Below are 22,519 nucleotides of genomic sequence, written 5' to 3' on the forward strand. Positions count from 1 at the left end.
CACAGAAAACTACAAGTGCTGGAGAGGATTATAGAGAAATAGGACAACTCTTTCATTGTTGGTGGGAATATAGAATGGTATAGCCTCTGTGGAAGACAGTTTGGCAGTACCTCAAGAAGCTGAATATAGAACTGCCATATGAACCAGCAATTCCATTACTGGAATATATTCAGGAGAATTGAAAGCAAGGATGCGAACTGACATTTGCACACCAGTGTTCATAGCAGCATCATTCACAACTGCTAAAATATAGAACCAGCCCAAGTGCCATTGACCAATGAATGGATAAACAAAATGTGGTATCTGTGTATACACAGACATACAATGGAATACTATTCAGCTGTAAGAGGAAATGAAATCAGGATGCATATGAAAACATGGATGAACCTTGAGGATATTATAGTGAGTGAAGAGGGTCAGACACAGAAGGACAAATATGGTATGATCTAATACAAATTAAATATGATGAGTAAACTCACGGAGGTAAACTCTAGAGTGTAGGTTAATAGGAAATAGAATGTGGGTTGAGAATGTGAGCTGATGCTTGATGTATGTAGAATTTTTAATAAGGTTTATTTTAAGTGTGTAGGAATGAATAGAGTTGATGAACACTTTTATAGTGAGTATAACTAACCCTGCTGATGTATAAATGTGATAGTGGCTGAAAGGGATAGTCTGTGGACATAAATGTCAATTGAAAGGAAGCTAGAGAATAATCTAGGGAATGAATAACAGTGATTAAGGTGGTGGATGAAGACTTTGGCAAACAGTATATATATAAGATTGTTCCTTTACAAAGTGTTAAGAATATGGTGGTACATAGGAAAATTACAAGTAATATAACTTACGGACGATAGTTAACAGTAAATATTGTAATATTATTGCAGCAATGACAAAGAAGACATATCAATTCTAAAGGACAACAATAGAGGTATAAAAGGGGGTATGAGATTTTTCTCTTCGAGTGATGAAAACTTTCTGAAAATGACTGAGGGGATGACAGCACAACTCTGTGATGAAAAAGAAAGCCACTGAGTGTATACTTTGAGTTGATTGTACAAAGCGTAGGACTGTATAACACAGTGAATCCTCTGATGGAAGATGGACTGTGGTTAACAGAATATGAGAACATTCTCTCACGAATTATAACAAATATGTAACACTAATGCAGGGTGTTAATAATTGGGTGGTTTAAGGGAAAAATATACCAGATGTAAAATATGGTCTATAGTTAGTAATATTTTGATGATGTTCTTTCATAATTTGCAACAAATACTTCACAACAGTGAGAGGTGCTGGCGATGGGGTGATGTGTGGGATAGGATGATATGCATGTTTGTTTTCAAAGTTCACAACTTTTACTCTATAGTCATTGTCTATGTATGTTCATGGATGAATGATATAATTTAATAAAATGTTATTTTTTAAAAAAACCACAATGTACAGTTTGTTATCCCCACCCTCAGTTTTTTTGATTCAGTAGGTCTAGGGTAGAACCTAAGAATTTGCATTTTAACAAATATTCCTGGTGATACTGATGCTGCTGGTCCAGGGAGTAACTTTGAGAACTCTCAAGTCGGACAAGGCATCATAAAGACATGGAGACAGAAGTCCCTGCCTTAAACTCTCTGCCTTAGAATGGCCATGCTGAGCGGCCTGATGTCAATAGCTAACTCACAAGCAAAGCTGGCTAGGAAAACAGCAGGCCAAAGCAGCCGTAATCCCAGCTCCTTCACGTTCTCAACACCGGTGGCATTCCTGACATTAGGCATTCTCTAGGGTCAAAAGACTCTGCTAAGTAAGCACTTCTTCTAAAACTCCTTGTAATTACCATGTTTTCGTTTAAGACCTTCAGAAATTCCTACCAAGGATCTCCCATTGTCACTCCTTGAAACTTTGCTGCCATATAAACGCAGGTCCCTGAGGAAGTCCCCGAGAGCAGCTAGCCCTGTGCAGCAGTGAGCCCAGGCATCACAGTTTGCTTGAGGCTGCTAACAGCCCATGATGGGGCTTCTGCATCATCTGTACCTCAGCCCCCTCTACACCCCTCCTCCCTTCTCCACGCCCATGCCCAAATGCTGCAGAGGTTGAGAGTCTTTCAGGAGCACAATTACAGCAATCATCTAAGTAATGAATCAAATCGGCAATAGCTCATTCATCCACGTAAGGCTTTTTCTTAAAGGGGTGGTAGATTTTGCTTCTTGAAAGGAATAGCAACAACAAAAACCCAGCAAATAACGTTAACACTATTTTATGAATACCGTATAGACAGTATATTCTCTTTTGTTTCTGGGTATGAAAAATACATAAAAATGTGATGAACAGGCACTGGCATATATATCGTTCTGCTCTTGTAAAGAAATTTGTAATATATCTCTATTTTGCTGCAGCCGGATTCCACTGAGTCATCAATTTCCACTATATTATCCAATGTTCAGCTCGGTTGGAATTTTAAGCAGCCACCAGATTCTGAACTTTGCATTTCCTCACATTTGGCCCTTCACTGATCAAGCTTTGTTTCTCTGTGATTATATATATATCAGACCCTGGAATCAACTTTCTTTGTTTTATCAAGACCTGGTGTGTAGTGATTCTGATTTATCATTTTTACAACAGTCTCTTCCCTGCGGGCTCCAGGTCGCGATGGTGGCATTGCTACGATTTATGATGGGGATTGTTGACGGAAAATGTATGCTCTTTTTGATTTTCCTTCTTCCCAACACCTGGTTCTTATTTTCCCAACTCTAGCTTCTGCCATCTTAAACATTATTTACCATTTGCTGAAATGCATCGGTTTATTTGGTGGGGATGTAGAAGTTAGAGGATAGATTTTTACAGTTGGCTATGATTTTTCTTCTTATCAACCCAATGCTGATTTTTTTACACTTTCTTATGTTGTTGGGGGCCTGGAGTTCATATCCATTTCTCACTTGTTCCTCTTTATCTGCCACAACATATTAGTTCTCTCAGGAAGAAAAAGAAAATGCAGGCTGGGTTAAGGTCCTTGCAGGGGTTCTGAATTCAGTGTGGGACTCACACTGTAGGTGGTCACCTCCCTTTCCAACCTGGTTAGGTTATTTATTACTTAGTGAAGGCTCTTCTCTCTCAAAGTCCCAGAGCAAGGCTAATTTTCCCTTAGAATCTAAGAATACTTCCGAACAACTTGGCAAAGGAAGAGCTTTTCAAGCCTGATAGCAATCCATTTGCCAATATTAAAGATAATTTTTAAAAGGTGGAAATGAAATAAACAAAGATACTCACATCTGTGAAAAGGTTGATTCTGAAGACTATTTAACTCTCCCCTCCAATGCAAATCACAACAATTGAGCCCATTTTTCCACCAGAAACTGAAAACACCCAGAGCTCTTTCTCCTTTCTTTTTTGCCTCTCCTTCTGCACCTAAGAGAGCACTGAGCACTGTGTCTCATCAAGACTGTTTGTATTTCCACTTTCAACCAGGGTTTTTGTTAAAATATATACTTTCCCAAGAGGCCAGGTGGTTGGAATATAGTTTAAAAGGGATAAATACTCCACATCATCTCCACCTGCCCCACCACTCAGTCTTTTGACTGTGGTTTTTTAAGTAAAAAAATTGTGAAATAGACTAATCAGACATGCTGTGTTGGAGAGTTACTAACCCCTCAAGGTTAGGGTGGCAAGACATCCTGGATTTCCCAAGACAATTCCTGTCCACTATGCCTGTTATCCCAGTAATTATTAATAGTGTTATCCTTTCATTCTCAAAAGTGTTCCATGTTGGATGAAAATTACATAGACATGCTATCCTGTATCCATTCTCCCCTCCTTCCTTTTAGTAACAAAACTCTCTGAGTTTTATTTGACAAAACACTTATCTGCCCAGCCAGACGCTACATTTTCCAACTGTCCTTGCAGCTAGATATAGCCACTTATTTACATAAGGAACTATTTGCCAGGCACTCTTCTAGATACTTTACAAATTAATCCTCATCCCTATAAGCTAGGTGCTATCATCATCATCCCATTTTAGAGATGTGAAACTGAGGTAGAGAGAGGTTGAATTACTTGCACATGTGGCAGATATGAACCCTACAGCCCGACTCCAGAGTCTGGGCTCTTAACCTGCTGCCTCTCCATGTGCCCAAGTCCTGGCCAATGGGATGTGGGAGGAAGTGATGTGGACAACCTCTCCATCTCATCCCGAGAAAGAATCCTGTTGTCCTCTCCTCTTTCTTTCCCCTTCTCTGGCAGAAAAGGGCACTTTTCATAAAGTCCCACTTTATACAGATATACAGAAACCCTTTGGAGCCAGACCAAAAGGAAGGTATATGTGAATTATCCATTCCAGAATCAAAAGCAGTCCTCTTGATGGGAATCAACAGTCCTCCAATTGGCCCCAAGATTCTTATCTGTTCTGATGGCTGTGTTCCCACACCAATACCAGGGGGATTTCACCCTAGTCCTATATTTAATTCTAGGTACATGAAAAACTTCCATGGAAGGCAAGCACGAAGGAAAATGTAGCTGGAGATATACGGCCTTTGCCCTTACTCCCAAGAGTCTGGGTGGTGTGATGGACTCAAGGTCACCCTCACATCATTCCAGGACAAAGGACTCATCAGAAAGGCCGTCCTCTACCTTGGCCCCTGGCATCCCCTTTCTCTTTCTCGGCTTCATTTTCCTCAATAGCATTAATCACCTTGACATAAGTAACTTCATTTGTTTATTGTCTCTCTCTTTCCCCATCCCACCTGGACTATTAGCTCTTTGGGGAGGGACTGTGTCTGTTTTGGTCATTACTTTATCCCCAACTCCTAACAGAACCTGACATGCAGTAAGTGCTCAGTAAATACTGACTGAATGAATGAATGGGGAATGAATGAAGCAACTTTGAACAGTTACGGCTATGTGACTTTGGACAAGTTATTTAACCTCTCTGGGGCCCAGGATAATAGCATCTAAGAAGGTGGTTAATGAGAATTAAAGGAGGTAATACCTATAAACTATTGAAACTGCCCCTCTCCCACCCTCACAATACACAGTACAGGCCCAATATAATGCAAGAATAATAAGCAATACAGGGCCCTCTATGTGCAGGCTCTATGCTCGGCACTATTATTTCATCTGATAACATTCCGGTGCTCAGAATCACACACCTCCTGATACTATGAGGAGTCCCTGGGTCAGCCATCATATGTCTTTTGCCTTGTTCTGGTCCTCTTTCTGGAATTTCCTGAGAAAAATCAGATTTTGCAATTTGCTGGGAAGCACAAATCCCAACCCTCTCTAGTCAAAGACAGATCAGGAGCTGCTAGAATAGTCTTGACTTTGACAACAAAGAACAAAATAGATTGAAATTTGCCTTTTGGATTAGTACTCTGTCAAGTGTAAGAGTTACTGGGTTTGTGGTTTTTATATGTTTGCTTATTTGTGTAAATATCTCTATTTTTTTCTTTTGATACACTTTTAAGATCACTAATGGTCTATCAGTCACTGAACATCTGAGGAGGGAGTCCTCTTGCTTTCACTTCTTAGATTTTCCTTTATCTGTCCCTGCCACTGCCTCTCCTTGAGGAATCTAGAACAACTCCTTAAAGTATAAGCAGACAATGAGTTATACCCTAACAGTCTGGAACAAAGCCATGTCCAAAGTACCCGGGATAGGTATTTCCCAAAAAATGAGTTCAACTGGAGTTCTAGGGTAGAAGAAGTATTAAGGATCTATATTCATAAAGGTACCAAGACAATTTTCAAAAGGGAAATTCCACACCTAGGTTCATGCAAACTTAATCAGCTACCCTCAACTAAGCTTTCAGAAATGGTCTCTTTGCCCATCCTCATGCTTCAAAGCTCCATTCTTTCTGATTTTAATATCAAACAAAATAGATATCACCTAGCAGATGATGAATAATGGAGTTGGAGCAGCAGCTACAAATCTAAGTGACCACTGTATGCAGGAACTGTATGTTTTTTCATTTGTTATTTCTTATACTATTTCTGAAACTCACAATCCAAGGAGTAAGCAATGATTATTGTTGTTGCTGTTCTTACACTTATTTTATAGATGGGGAAATTGAGGCTCTAAGAGGTTGCTGCTGGAACCCGGGTTCACAATTAACAGGCAATGAAATGAGGACTTGAATCCAGATCTTCGTTGCTCCAAGGCCCACAGCCTTTCCACTGGAATTTCCAACTTTTGGTACCTTATAATTTCTACATGCAAAACATTTTGTAAAAAATATTTCTGGAGATCTCAATACCAAGGATATAAAATAATTTCTCAAACTTTACCCTAACCACAAGAATTATTTCCCTCTTGGGCCGCCCTTTGGGATAACTGTGAATCCAGGAAGAAAACACCAAGCAGATGTGCCTAGAGTTAAAATTTTGTTCTTCACTATTCTGGGAGAATCCTAACTGCCTCTCTAATACAATCATTAGTGTTAAATATGTCTTAATAATGAGCCCCTCTTTGCCTTTTGTTATCTATTTGATGCATATTATAGGTTAGAAGCAAATATCTTTGCCTCACACTGACCCTCTCAAAATGCATATCCTGCATACCCAAGACCGAATTGATGAAATCAGGGAGATAATAAGTTGTAACCTGAGGATCCCTAATTTCATAAGTACTAAAATTTTTGTTGACAAAAAGTTTTTGCTGACAAAGAGTTTTTGCTAAATGAGGTTTCCCTCATAGAACCTGTCAATGTGTTATTATTGACAGACAAAATCTAGTCTGTCTATTCTAGGTCTGGAAATTTTTCACCTCATCCCCTTAGGCCCAGGTTTACTACAGAGTGCAGGAAAAAAATGGGTATCTTAGCTATATTGATGTAATATATCCAGTGGAACATTTAAAAAACCCTACTGAAGGAATTACCAAATTCAAATTCTATCACTAATACTTTTCTTTCTAAGATTTATTTATTTCTCTCCCCTTCTCCCCTGCCCCAGTTATCTGTTCTCTGTGTCTATCTGCTGCATCTTCTTTGTCCGCTTCTGTTGTTGTCAGCGGCACGGGAATCTGTGCTTCTTTTTGTTGCGTCACCTTGTTGTGTCAGCTCTCCGTGTGTGCGGCACCATTCCTGGGCAGGCTGCACTTTCTTTCGCACTGGGCAGCTCTCCTTACAGGGTGCACTCCTTGAGCATGGGGCTCCCCTACGTGGGGACACCTGCATGGCACAGCACTCCTTGCGCCTGCCAGCACTGCGCGTAGGCCAGCTGCACATGGGTCAAGGAGGCCCGGAGTTTGAACGGCGGACCTCCCATGTGGTAGACGGACGCCCTAACCACTGGGCCAAGTCCACTTCCCACTAATACTTTTTAACATTAAAAATAAAACAAGTACAAAGATGACCCTGTCTTGGCTGATAAGACTAAGAATTTTTATCTGTTTCACAGTTCTAGAACAATTGCCCCACACTCTGTACATGTGACGCCTACCAGAGGTTCCCAGCTCCGGCTACACAATGATATTACCTAAGGGGCTTCTGAAAAATACCAATGCCTGGAGTCCTACCTGAGTGGGCCGAGGCTGAGTTTAGGTATCAATATTGTTCTCAAAGTACCCTCAGTGAGTCTAATGTACAGCCAGGGTTGAGAACCACCATTCCAGACAATTCTCCACTGAGATCCAGTTACTCCTCTGTAGTCTCTTACTCCCAAATAGTTTACTCTAGCTGATGGATTCAATACTTGCCTAATCATTCACTTAATCTCTTCTGTCTAGCTCGAAGTGTAATTTTTAAATGACAATCCAAAATGCCCTCAACATTATGACACATTACTGGTTCATTTAATAATCCCTTAAAATATCACATCAGCTTTTTTTGTTCATTATTGGTAGGTAAGGGACGTGACATAGAATTCACTTCTGGCTTGAAAACCAAGGTAAGGCAGGTTACTATAAATAAATTTATCATCCTTAATTTGGAAAACAGGCAGATTGTAATATTTAATATCTTTGAAATCTTGAGAAAGACTATAATAGAATGCAGTCTGGCGAGAATCACAACTCTGCTGTCAAGTAGCTGTGCAACTTTTAGCAAACCATTACCCCTCTCTGAATCTCTTATTCAGCTATAGAACAATATATTTCTTCCAGTCAGAATAGTTGTTGAGTATGGGATTCTCTCCCAGTGCTGAAGTTCTACATCTAAAATCAGGCTGATGAGCAACTAACTTCTGGTGGGTGCAGTGACGTTAATTAATTGGTGAAGCTAAAACACAACTGCTGTTTCCTCTCACCTACACCACCAAAAGAGCCTCGTTCAATTTTGGCAAAATCAAGAGAACAGAGTTCCTGTAAAATAGAGGTTACATTTCATAACCAGGGAAGAGTAGCTGAGGCTATTCCTTTGATACAGACAAATATGTTCTATAAATGTACTTACAACATGGAGAAGACTTGAGTCTAGTAAATTAGACATTGCAGTTAGAAATTGCATTTTTACAGAAAGAAATATTTTATAGATTCACAAAACTCCAGAATTGTAGATACCTTGAAGAACTACTTCATTTATTCCTCTATAGACACATGAAACTATACTGTTCAGGAAAGAAATATAGTATAGTTCTCTGTTCTATAAATACATTATCAGATGGATTTTAACAACCTCCAAAGTCCCATTGCACATTTGTTGAGTAATCTCTCACTAAAAACAAACTCAATTTTATAAAGATTTTTTTTTATTTATTTCATTTATTCCCTCTTCCCCTCTCCCTCCCCTGCCTCCACCCTGATGTTTTTGCTGTCTGTGTCCATTTGCTGTGTTATCTTCTGTATCTGTTTCTCTTTTTGTCTTCTCATTTTTTCTTCTCTAGGATTCACTGGGATTTGATCCTGGGGAACTCTGATGTGGAGAGAGATTCCCTGTCAATTGCACCACCTCAGTTCCTGGTCTCTGCTGTGCTTCACCTTGACTTTCCCCTTTGTCTCTCTTTTGTTGCATCATCACCTTGCTGTGTGACTCACTTGCACGGGTACTGGCTCACTGTGCAGGCTCTTGGCTCACCATGCAGGCATTTGCTTGCCATGCAGACACACTTTCTCTTCTTCTTTTTCACCAGGAGGCCCCAGGGTTCAAACCAGGGTTGTCCCATATGGTAGGTGGAGGCCTTATCACTTGAGCCACATCCGTTTCCCTCAAACTCAATTTTAATTGTGCTGATCTCATTTCATGTACCTATGATCTGACATCTGCCTGTGTATCCTCAAAAGAATTTTTGATAGTAGGTTGCCCCCATTCCTTTGGCCCTTCCTCACAGGATCTCAACTTCTAAAGGATCCCATTGAACCTCCACAAAATCCTACAAATTCTCTATACCTGCTTTGTTCCAGTCTCTTCTGAGCTCCAGACCAACTGTGTCCTAGACATTTCCTCCTGGACATCAAACTCAACATGTCCCCACCACACTGGTCCTCTTTCAATTTTTATTTTGTTTGTTTGTTTGTTTTTGAGATACTAGGGCCAGGGATTGTACCCCGAATCTCATATGTGGGAAGCCGGCACTCAAACACTGAGCTACACCAACTCCCGTTTTCTTGTTTGTTTGTTTTTGTTTTTAGGAGGTACCAGGGATAGAACCTGGGACCTCATATGTTGGAAGTGGAAACTCAATCACTCAAGCTACATCCACTCCTCCCAGTGTTGTTGTTGTTTTAATAATAGTAATTGGCACCACCATCTGCCCAGCTGCACTAGCCAGGGAACCAACTCTACATCTCCTTTACCCTATTCCATAATCAACCACTCACCAAGATTTTGTCCCCTAAATACCTTTTAAATTCACCCATTTCTCTCTATTTCCATTACCTCCAGTCCAAAGAACCAAACATCATCACCGTTATAGCACCCAACTGGTCTCCCCAGATTCAATCCATGTAAAACAACCAGGATGATCTATTCAAAAACGTAAGTCAGGGAAGCGGATGTGGCTCAAGCAATTGGGCTCCCATCTACCACACAGGAAGTCCAGAGTTGGATACCCAGGGCCTCCTGGTGAAGACAAGCTGCGTGGCAAGCTGGCCCACACGGGGTGCCGCCCTGTGCAGGAGTGCTGCCCCATGCAGGAGTGCCAGTCAACACAGCGAGCTGACACAGCAAGATGATGCAACAAAATGAGACACAGAGGAGAGATGGTGGGGGATGCAGTACACAGGGAACTGAGGGGGCACAAGAGAATGACCGCCTCTCTCCCACTCCAGGATCAGTTCCCAGAGCCGCCTAATAAGAACACAAGCAGACGCAGAAGAACACACAGTAAATGGACACAGAGCAGACAATGGAGCGAGGGGAGAGAAATAAATAAATCTTAAAAAAAAAAAAAATCAGATCATCCCACTTTCTCAGGGCTCACAGAATAAAGACCCGTGTCCTTAGCAGGGCTTTCATGGTCCTGCATGCCCAGCTCCCACCCCAGCCTCACCAGTCTTGTCCTGAGCCACTGTCCCCTCACCTTCAGCCCTACTGGCTTCTTCCCATTCTGCACTCATGCCAGAGTCCCTCTTATTTTAGAGGTCTGCATATGCTGCTCCCTCTGCCAGGAATGCTCTCCCCAGCCCTCAGAGCTCACCTTCCTCACCTGCCCGGCGGGTTCTGCCCTCCCTGCTACACTCTCATACAGCACCCACCCTTCGCTTTTCCCACATTTCACCCGCTGGAACTCTTAGCATGTTTGTAATCATGTCACTAAGTATGTTATTAATTAGTTCATATCCAGGGACCTTGCCTGCCTTGTTCACTCTCTCTCTAGTACCTAGCACCAAGCAACTTGCACAAAGTAGGCCTTTTATGTTCTAATAGTATTCTGGCAAATGGCTGGCTTCTCCTTTCATAAGTCAGCCTATCCCCTCCATTCATTTCACCCTTTCCCTTTACTCCAAATTTCCTTAAACACTGGTCTACATTTGCTGCCCTCACTTCATCCCCACTCACTCATCAACCTACTAAAGTTTGGAGTCCTTAGTGACCACTTCAGCAGAACATTTTGCACTGTCACCAGTAAAAGCTGACAACCTCACGGGCTTTTTCCAGATCTATTCCTACTGAACACTGCTTGGCACTTGACACTGTAGATAATTCCTTCATGTTTCATTTATGTAAAATACTTAATGACTATCTCTTCTGCTCCTGTCTGTGTGATTAGAGCAGGGTCCCTACTCTTAGAGAGCCCTGTGGGCTAAAATAGTGCCTGCGATATAGTAGTAGGTATTCATTCCACAGATATTCACTGAACACCTACTACTATATTGCAGGCACTATTTTAGCCATTGGAAATTTAACAGAGAACAAGTGTTGTGTCTTCATCCAGCCCCACACCTGGGTGCCATATTACACAGGAGAGTGGAGCAACCTGCTGGGCCATTCACGGTGGCCTTGACCCTCCCCCAAATCCGCCCTTGATCTCCAGCAACTTGGAGTCTCTCATCATTTGCTACAAGCCCCATGTTCTTTCTATGATAACTCCACTGGCTGAAAGACACCTTTCTTTCCTCGCAAACATATTTGGCATTCTCTAACATTCAAGCCTAACCTCCATGAAGCCTACCTGAGTTCCTCAGGCAGAGTTAGACACACTCCCTTCTCAGCACATCAGATCACTTTGAATACATCTCTGTCATGGGTACTTCTCTTTTCCATGTCTCTCTCCATCACTAAACTGTGAGCCTTTCAGGAGCAGGGTAGCATCTTTTCCCAGTTCAAATCCTCAATAAATTTTTACTGATCATATGAATTGATAAATAAATGAACAAATCTGTTCTATTATACCAAGAGAGAAGTAGTTTGCAAATTGTAATGTTCCTTAGAATCAGTTAGGGATCTTGTTAAAATGCTGATTCCAATTCAGTAGGTGGATGTGATGCCTGAGAATCTGCATTTCTAAAGAGCTCCCAGGGGATGCTGATACAGCTGTTCCAAGGACCATACTTTGAAGAGCAAGACTTTAGGACTTAATGATTATGAAAAACAGAAAGTTAGGATAGCTGAGAACTATTCTTGTGGAATTTCCACAGACAGAGATGTATTCAAAATGCTCTGCCACGCGCGGCGTCTCCTCGGCGCCGGCCCGCCCACCTTGGCCGGCCCAGCACAGCGCTCCTGGCCCAGCAGCCTCCGCGCTTGACAGTTGCCTGAAGGACCCGCAGGAGTCGCCTGAAAGGAGATCCCAGTTTTAGTTAAAAATATTCCTACCCTCAGAATTCTGAGATGCTGCTGGGGATTTACAAGTTGTTTTAAGGCTGTTTTAAAGACAAACCTATGGTATTTACGTAGATATATGGGGCAGTGTAAAGTACTGTGTGGTTCTTTATAAAAGGTGCAGTAAAAATGTTCTTATATTACTAGAAGGATTATATAAAAGATGTTAAAACATACTTTGACCAAGCAGTGGTATAGATGGCCACAGAATATAATATATCCATTGTAAGGAAATTCCCACCAGAGACCTCAGAAATCTTTACATTGATTGAGTTGTGCTAGACTTGAAACACGTTGAAAGCGCTCCAAATGGTAAAATATTAAATATATTCTTTTTTTAAATATTTACCAGTTAAACACTAAAGTACTGTTACTGGCTGACCTTTTCACAGCAGTTTTTATACTACTTTTCCAAAAGCAGTGAAAAAGAGAGCATTTTTTCCAATGCTTTGTTTCGTCCTTTAGAAAGAAAGGAAAAAAAAAAAACCTACTTATTTTGAGCATACTACTCCCAACTCTGCCTATGCAATAATATCATAATGGCAGAATAATCACTGTAAACAATGCCCCAGGGATTTCCCTGGCTATAGCAGTGGACTCTAGGAGCCAATTTTAGTGCTTTTCTTAACTACATCATTGCATTTTTGTCTGCCAGTGGATAAGAAGAGTCTCCTTTCAGAGCAGGTTGATGGAAAGTGCTAATTGTTGACACATTAGCTAATTGTTATGATTAGACCCTAACTTTTTTTTATTCTAGAAGTCAAGATCTCAACACTGAAGTATGAAGATGCTTTATTACAACAATGCTATGAAAACATTCGAACAATGAGAGGCTAATCTTCAGAAGCATTCAATCCGGTGGCAACTAGACAGCCCTGCCTATAAAGAACAGACAATCGTCAGGAAAAAATAAATATCCTAGCTGCTGCATCCACCCAATATTTCAGACATAAGTGTTCTGGGGTTATCATTAATGATCTGTTTTTACAAATTCACTCTGTCTTTGGAAAATTGAAGCAACGCCAAACCAAATAAACCACGTGCAAGCCATAATAGTCCGCTGATACTGGGGCAGCTTAGAATGTGTAATAATATGGATCTGTAAGGTATGACACTTAGATACTCCTCTATTTTCTGAAAATCAACAAGGATATTTGAAACTTAGCTCATTCTCAGCTATAATTCAACTCGGGAAATCAAACAGTTATGAATACTAAAATTTGCATGTTCTTTAATATTTAGAGAAAAAGGAATAGGAAATAAGTAGAGAGAAAGTAGTAAAAAAACAACAACAACAAAAGAACAAATTGCAGGATTCAACTCTTGGCTCTGGCCATCAATGAGTCATTATTCTAATCCTTGCCCAGCTGACTTGTAAATGCAAGCAAATATTTACTATTTGCCATAGGAATAACATGGTTTCATCTAAATTTGTATTTGACTGAATTCCACTTTAAAAAAATAAATCAGACAAGTATTAAAATCAAAGCACATTTTTTACCATGATGAAGTGTATTTATTTTATATTTTAACAAATGGAGAAAATACAATCTTAAGTTATTTTCCCTTATAATCTTCCCTAAATAACATAACTAAATTTTACAACCAATTCATTCATCAGTACCTTTGCATCTTCTTCCTATGATGCTGTTCCTTTAAAATTTTGAGTATTTGCATCATTAAGAAAGCAAATAGCAGTTTCAAACAAGTCGCACTTTTATTTTGTTGTACAGATTTTGACCATTTTGAGTGACTTAACTGGTTACCAGTTTGGATTGTTCACAAAATTTAATGTGATAACATACACATTATGCCTAACATAATGCCTAAAATAGTTCCTGGTTCATAACTAATACCAAATTAACATTAGCCCCCATTACTATTATCATCAAAGTTGCCACCGCCACTACTAAAAAAAAAAGTTACAAGCAACTGGTCAAAGTTAACCCAATCATCAGACTTTCATTTATAGAAAATTGTCTATATGTTCCAGATTTTAGCTAAGATATAACACAGAGTGGTATAAATGAAAGAAATGAATACTGCTCCTAAATTATTATTTTGTAGTAGTAAATACTGCTAGTATTTTGCAAATACTAATTTTGTAGCACATGACACGTTAACACTTACTAAACACCCAGTAAGTGTGTTCAGCTGTGTGGCCAAGATTCCCGCTCTCTACAAACACAAATTGAAATGAAGTTGAAAAACAAACCAAACAAAACCTCTAATAGTCTCTCCCCAGTTTAAATGCCCCAGAGATAGAATCCTTAAGATTATAAAGGGAAAGACAGGGTTAGAAAGACCAAGGGTAAGAGTGAAATTTTGGGAAAGACATAGGACTGCTCTTATAAAGGTACACTAAACAAACCAACAAACAAAATAAGTAAATTCAGCACCCCAAACCAAAACTATAACAGCAAATCCAAAATGTGTAATAATTTAGCAATATTTTATCTTCTCTCCCTTGTCAGGACCTCTTCAGGCTTTCTTCTCTACAATTGCAACTGGACAAAGAAACAAGACGCAGCAAATAGACACCAAGAACAGACAACCAGGGGAGGGGGGGAAATTAAATAAATAAATAAAATCTTTAAAAAAAAAAAAATTCACTTTGCTCTGTTGGAAGCAAATAAGGCAACATCTTCTTCTCTTCCTGGTCCTGAATCTAACAAGTGCCATTCTGACTGCGACTCAGCACTGACTTCCACTTCGTACATAAACCACATCTCTCCGTCTCCCCCATACAAATTACAGCCCCTTGTTCCCACCCCGCCTCGCCCCCTCAGCTTCATGCCAGTGGGGTTTTGCCACAAATCTACCCACTCCTGCTCTACAAACCACTTAACTTCAGTTTCTAGTCCCAATGTCTTGTTTTCTCTTTCATTGATTATCATCCTTAGGGATGATTTGAAATTAATTTATATGGAGATAGGAACTCTCACCTTAATGAAAATGTATTCAAAAGTAAAATTTTACATAAAGGAAACTCTTGAGGAGGAATTACTGTAGATGAATAAGTGAGCTATCCTTTAAAGGAAAATTCATTATTCAACTGAATTGATAACTGGTTTTCTGATTGAATTCAACTTGTCCTACCAAAATATAAATTCATACTAAGGTCTACATGCATTATTGCTATAGTAATTTTATTAATTCTTTTAAAACTTTATCTCCCAGAAGAAGGGGTGGACATAGGGAATAGGGAGTTAAGGCTTAAAATGTAGATTTTCTATTTGGAACAATGGAAATGTTTTGGTAATGAGCGGTGGTGATGGTAGCATAACAATGCGAATGAAATTAACATCAGTGAAATATATATCTGAACGTGGTAAAAAAAAAAAAAAAAGGTAGGGGGTAAATGTTAAGCTGTATATATGTTACAAGAATAAAAAAAATTTTTAACTCCGTGGAAATGCATAGCACAATGAATCCTAAATTGAACCATGGACTGCAGTTAATAGTACAGTGATAAAAATGGGCTTTCATCTAGTAACAAATGTGCCACACCAGTGCACCAATGCAAGGTGTTAATAGGGTAGTATGTGGGAATCCACTATTTTAAACATGATTATTCTTTAAACCCCCAACTCCTCTAATAATTTTTTTTTTTTAAACTTAACTCACTCTACTCTTCTGCATTCTTGGCAATTCCCATCAGTTTGTCAATTTATCTTAAAAAAGAATAACACAGGAATAAATTTCCTGTATATTTTAACATTTTACCTCATGATTCACTAACACTTTTAACACGATGAAGAAATACACAATTTTCTTCAAATGTGTAGTCAAGAATATGTTAGGGAGGAAAGTTAAAAATCACCTGTATCAACCTCTTCACCTAACATATAATGAAAGTAAGATTTACAGAATTGATTTGACTTTTCCAATACATACATCAGAGTCTGTACATGTTGTACCTTAAAAGGAAAGAATAATGATGCACAGTACTGCCTACTCCAAGATGACCTCTCTGGTGGTGTTTTGGACCATACCCAACTACCCCAAACAGGATAAAAGTCATTACCAACAGGCTATTGGGTATTCTGTATTCCCTCAGCTCAAAAAAATAAATAAAATTGCAATTTAATCTACTCTCGTTATAAAAGGATTTGATTTTATATTTTAACTAAACTTTTCAAATCAGCTTCTGGTATGTCCTAATCTACAAATCCTAGTGATGTCTGGAGCTCTCAGAACTGTGATGGAACTGTCGAAAGAACATGAATTCAGCTATAGAAATTGTGACAGAAAAATAAAAATTAACCCACACTCAGTTAAAAAATAGGTGTTCTCATGGGAGTTATGGTCATGGCCGATGGGGTTAACTACCAGGGCAGATGGCCCCTCTTTGGAAATGGTGTTTATGTGTGATGAATCTGGACTCAGATGGGATCTCCCTTCATAAGACTTTCATGCTAATGTGCTGGAGGTGCAGTTAATGTTGGGGTTTAAGATATATTTAGGGGATTTGAATCTCTGGACTGACAATGTGATAGCCAGATCCTGAGCCTCAACAGACTCCAGCACCTACAATCTGATTTATTGGACTTACCACACTCAGCTAAGATGGAGGTGAAGAAGGACAACCACCACACCATGGAGCCTAGAGTGATTACAACTGAAAATGGGAGGATTGCATCCAGCATCCAGGTGGAATCTGAGCCTCCTCTTGACATAAAGGTGCAATGGACACAACCAATCCAATGTCCACATAGAAGAGGTGGCATTGGATTGGGAAAAGTGGACATAATGGACAAAGGGTATGGGGAAAGGCAGGAAGAGATGAGAGGTGGAGGCGTCATCGGGACATGGAGCTGCCCTGGATGGTGCTTCAGAGGTAATCACCGGACATTGTAAATCCTCACAGGGCCTACATGATGGAATAGAGGAGAGTATGGGCCATGATGTGAACCAATGTATATGAGGTGCAGAGGTGCCCAAAGATGTACTTACCAAATCCAATGGATGTGTCATGATGATGGGAACGAGTGTTGTTGGGGGGGGGGGAGAGGGGGGGTGGGGGGGTGGGGTTGAATGGGACCTCTCATATATATTTTTAATGTAATATTATTACAAAGTCAATAAAAAATTAAAAAATTTAAAAAAAAAAAAATAGGTGTTCTCAAAGATGTTGATCATGCTACACAAATGTGCGTATGGATGTACAAATAGTAATGTTCTTTAGTAAGAATGAGCATGGTTTTGGAGACTTGTACACAAAAAAATTGACAAAACATTGCTAAGAGAAACCAAAGACGACCTAAATAAATGGAAGAATATTCTGTGTTATGAATTGGAAGACTATATATTTGTTAAGATGTCAATTCTACCCAGAGCAATTTACAGGTTCAATGCTTTTTTCTAATCAGATTTCCAACAACCTTCTTTGCAGAAATAGAAAATCCAATCGTGAAATGTATATGGAAAGGTAAAACGGGACCCAAAAAACCAAAGTCATCTTAAATAAGAAGAACAAAGTTGGAGGACTCACATTTCCTGATCTTAAAACTTATTACAAAGCCACAGTAATCAAAACAGCATGGTATTGGCACAACAATAGACATATAGACTAATGGAACCAAATTAAGAGCTCAGAAATCAATGCTCACATTTATGGCTAACTGATTTTTAACAAGGAGGTCAAGATCACTCAATTGGGAAAGAATAGTCTCTTCAATAACTGGTTCTGGGGAACTGGGTTTCCACTTGCAGAAGGACTCCTACCACACAATATTACAAAAATCAACTGAAAATGGATAAAAGGGGAAGTGGGTTTGGCTCAACAGATAGAGCATCCGCCTACCACATGGGAGGTCCAGGGTTCAAACCCAGGGCCTCCTGACCCGTATGATAAGCTGGCCCAGCAGAGGGCTGATGCGCGCAAGGAGTGCCCTGCCATGCAGGAGTGTCCCCTGCACAGGGGAGCCCCATGCACAAGGAGTGCACCCTGTAAGGAGAGCCACCCAGCATGAAAAAAAGTGTAGCCTGCCCAAGAATGGCACCATACACACAGAGAACTGACAAAGCAAAATGACACAACAAAAAGAGACACATATTCCTGGTGCCGCTGACAATACAAGTGGACACAGAACACACAGTGAATGGACACAGAGAGCAGACAACTAGGGGAAGGGGGAAGGGGAGGGATATAAATAAAAATAATAAATCTTTAAAAAAAATTTTTTGATAAAATAAAATGGATAAAAGACTAAATATAGAAACCAGAACTCTCAAACTCCTAGCAGAAAATTTAGGGAAGCATCTTCAGGACCTTTAGTTAGGCAATGGCTTCTTAGGCTTTATACCCAAAGCACAAGTAACAAAAGAAAAAATAGATAAATGGAACCTCATCTAAATTAAAAACTTGGCACCTCAAAGGCCTTTATCATGTGAGCAAAATGACAACCTACACAATGGGACAAAATATTTGAAAACCACATATACATTAAAGGATTAATATCCAGAATATATAAAGAAACCCCTCAACTTAATAGCCAAAAGACAAATGACCCAATTAAAAATAAGCAAAAGACCTGAATAGACATCTCTCCAAAGAAGATATACAAATGGCCAGAAAGCACATGAAAAGATGCTCAACATCATTAGCCATCACAGAAATGCAAACAAAACCAAAATGAGATACTATTATCTCATTAGAATGGCAGCATGCATAGGGAGTGAGGTGTATGGGAACCTCTTATGTTTTAACATAACGTTTTGTGTGATCTATTTATCTATAAAAAAAAGACAATAAAAAAAAGAAAAGAAAAAGAATGGCTGCTATTTAAAAAAACAGAACAAGTGTTGGAGAGGATGCAGAGAAACAGGAACACTCATTCATTGCTGTAAGGATGTAAAATGGTGCAGCCACTGTGAAGACAGTCTGACCATTCCTTATGAAGTATAGGATTATCATATGACCTAGCTGTTCCACTTCTAAGTATACATCCAAAGAACGGAAAGCAGGGACTCGGACAGATATTTGCACACCAATATTCATAGTGGCATTATTCACAACTGCCAAAAGATGGAAGCATGCCAAGTGTCCATCAAACAATGAATGGATAAATAAAACATGGTATATACATGCAGTGGAATATTATTCTGCCATTAAAAGGAATGAAGTTCTGTTACAGGTGACAACATGGATGAATCCTTTTTTTTTTTTTAAAGATTTATTTCTCTCCCCTTCCCCCCTACCCCAGTTGTCTGTTCTCTGTGTCTATTTGCTGCATCTTCTTTGTCCACTTCTGTTGTTGTCAGCGCAAGGCAATCCATGTCTCTTTTTGTTGCGTCTTCTTGCTGATGTCATCTCTCCATGTGCACGGTGCCATTCCTGGGCAGGCTGCCTTTCTTTCCCGCTGGGCGGCTCTCCTTACGGGGCACACTCCTTGTGTGTGGGGCTCCCCTACGTGGGGAACACCACTGCATGGCACTCCTTGCACGCATCAGCACTACGCGTGGGCCAGCTCCACACGGGTCAAGGAAGCCCAGGGTTTGAACCGCGGACCTCCCATGTGGTAGGCAGATGCCCTAACCACTGGGCCAAGTCTGCTGCCAGCAAGGATGAATCTTGACAACATACTGAGCAAAATAAGCCAGACACAAAAGGACAAATATTGCATGATCTCACTGTTATGAAATAATTAGACTAAGCAAACTCATAGGATCAGAATCTAGAATATAGGTTACCAGGTAATAGGGTAGGGATGGGGAATAGGGAGTCAAGGCTTAAAATAAATAGAGTTCCTATTTGGAATGATAGAAATATTTTGGTAATGATGGTGGTGATGGTAGCACAATAGTGTGAATGCAACTAACAAAATTCATATAGATATACCTGAATGTGGTTAAAATGGGAAATGTTAGGCTGTATATAAGTTACCAGAATAAATTTTTTTTAAAAATCCATGGGGGAAGCAGATGTGGCTCAAGTGATGGGACTCCTGTCTACCGTATGGAAGGTCCAGGGTTTGATTCCCAGGCCATCCTGGTGAAGGCAAGCTGGCCTGCATGATGAGCTGGTCCAAGTGGAATTCTGGCCGGTGCAGGAGTGCTGACCTGAATGAAGAGCTGGAACAGCAAGATAATGCAACAAAAAGAGACACAGAGGAAAGACAATAAGAAATGCAACAGACCAGGGAGCTGAAGTGGTGTAAGAGATTGAGCTCCTCTCTCCCACTCTGGAAGGTCCCAGGATTGATTCCCAATACTGCCTAAAGAGAAGACAAGCAGACACAGAAGACTGCACAGTGAATGGACACAGAGAGCAGACAATGGTGGGAGGGAGGGAATAAATAAATAAATCTTAAAAAAAAAAATCCATGGAACTGCACAGCACAGTGAAGGCTAAATTATACCTCGGACTAGAGTTAATAGTATACTACAATTATAAAAATATGCTTTCATCAGTTGTAACAAATAAAACACACTAATGCAAGGTGTTAATAATAGAGTGGTATATGGGAACCCTGTATTTTATGCATCATTATTCTGTAAACCCACAATTCTCTAATTAAAAAAAAAAAAGATACTGATAAAAGATGAGTATATTCTTGGACAGGAATTAATGAATGAAGGAATGTAAAAATTTATTACTCTGTACAAAAGTTAAGAAGGTATAACCTCAATTCCAGAATATAATCAATCTAGCTCAAAGAAAAATATTGCCAAAAAAAAAAAAATTAAGGTAGTATTAAAGTTTTAATTCTCCCATTTGCTGAAAAACCTCTTCTATATCCTTCCACATTTTCCCTTGATTCAGGTAGATAGTTTGAGAACATGAGACCCATACTTCAATTTTATCAGGTGGAACAATAGGGGAGTGACCCTTTTAAATGTGTATAGGTAAGTGCAAGAGCAGAGAAGAGTTGTGTCTCTGCTTATTGAAGTGCTATCCCTAGAGTGAATGAATATAGGCAACCTTCAGCATTCAGACCAAAAGGAAAGAGAGGAGAAACTATTTTTTATTGGTCACAATTTTATTCTTTGAAAGGTATGTTCCATACCTTTTGACATTTGATCCTCACAATAACTCTAAGAGGTAGATGTTATCAACTCCATTTTTCAGATAAGGTAATTGAGGCTTTAAAAAGATTAAATAACGTGGGCCATCCATAATTGAGCAGTAAATAAATCAAATTGACACCTGCTTCCTTATAACTCCCCCCTCACACTTGGAGAGAGATTCTAGAAGAAAGGACTCAGGGTGATCAAGAAAATTGGACTTTGCTATTTATATTTAGGTGCCCAAACAGCCTTAAAGGGAGATAGCTGGGTTGTAAGTCAGGAGGAAAAAAAGGTTTTCTGTCCTTAAATCTGATTATAATACAATTTAAATCCACTGAAACTTATCCCGATATGAAAAGACAAGCTTTGCATACACCAGTTCTGAAAGCTTTGAAATCCTAGTCATGAGGCGGCAGGTGGAGGCTCTACTAAATTGTTCTGGATGATAACCACACTACCCCAAAGGTCATGGTGTGCCCAGGATTTTCCATGGGCCCCTCTTTCCTTCAGCCACTTAAGGCCCACTGAGTTGGGGAAGAGAGCATCCAGAAGAGAGTACATGTCATTTTCAAGGTCAGTGAAACCTAGAAGTTCCGCTGAAAATCCAAAATTTGCAGCCTGGTTTTCCTGAACTGTGTTCTTGCGAGATTATGTTGACTCTTGCAGGTGTATTAATACAAGCAGTGGTTATTTACCAAAGAAGTCCCCTGAGCCTGGGCACTGTCCTGAAGCAGTTTCAAAAGAAGTGTTAAGAAACAGCATTTGTCATTAGGAAATTATGATGTAGTGGGAAGATACATCAATCTATTAGAAATAATTACAACTTAACCCTCACTGTTCCAACAATAAGTCTATTAGGAGAAAAGAAAAATTTGTATAGCCTGGAGAGATTGAGGGAAAGTAAGAAGAGGGTCTGGCTCAACATGAACCTTTAAGGGTGTGAATGAGATTTGGATGGGGTGAGAAGTAGAGTAAAGGGGGAGAAAACTGGAATTAAAGACAGAGTGGTAAAAAATTAGTACAGTTTTGAGGTGGGAGATGCAAGACGGTGTGAGGAGAAGGAAGTATCAAACTAAACCAGTAACTTCCCAGAGAACTGACACCACTAAAACTCTTCCAGGTCAAGGTGCCTGTTCATTCTTGTTTTTAACTCACTTCTACCTTGACAGGTTCCTGAGAAGAAAATCTCTGACATGGGATCATTAAAGTCTCATTTTACTTCCCACAAATGCATTTACCTATTATCCACAGCTGTTTACACAGAAGGTAGACAAACTTTTGCTCCCAGATGAAAATGTAATTGTCACCCATTCCAGTGAAGAAGT

General features: G+C 39.8%; 1 protein-coding gene across 5 annotated transcripts in view; it reads right to left on the bottom strand.

The window, feature by feature from the left end:
• Window positions 1-22,519, bottom strand: part of MECOM (MDS1 and EVI1 complex locus) — a 573,098-nt gene that overhangs the window by 436,261 nt on the left and 114,318 nt on the right. The window lies entirely within an intron of this gene.

This window comes from Dasypus novemcinctus, chromosome 4 (assembly GCF_030445035.2).
Source record: "Dasypus novemcinctus isolate mDasNov1 chromosome 4, mDasNov1.1.hap2, whole genome shotgun sequence".
NCBI classification, from domain to species: Eukaryota; Metazoa; Chordata; class Mammalia; order Cingulata; family Dasypodidae; genus Dasypus; species Dasypus novemcinctus.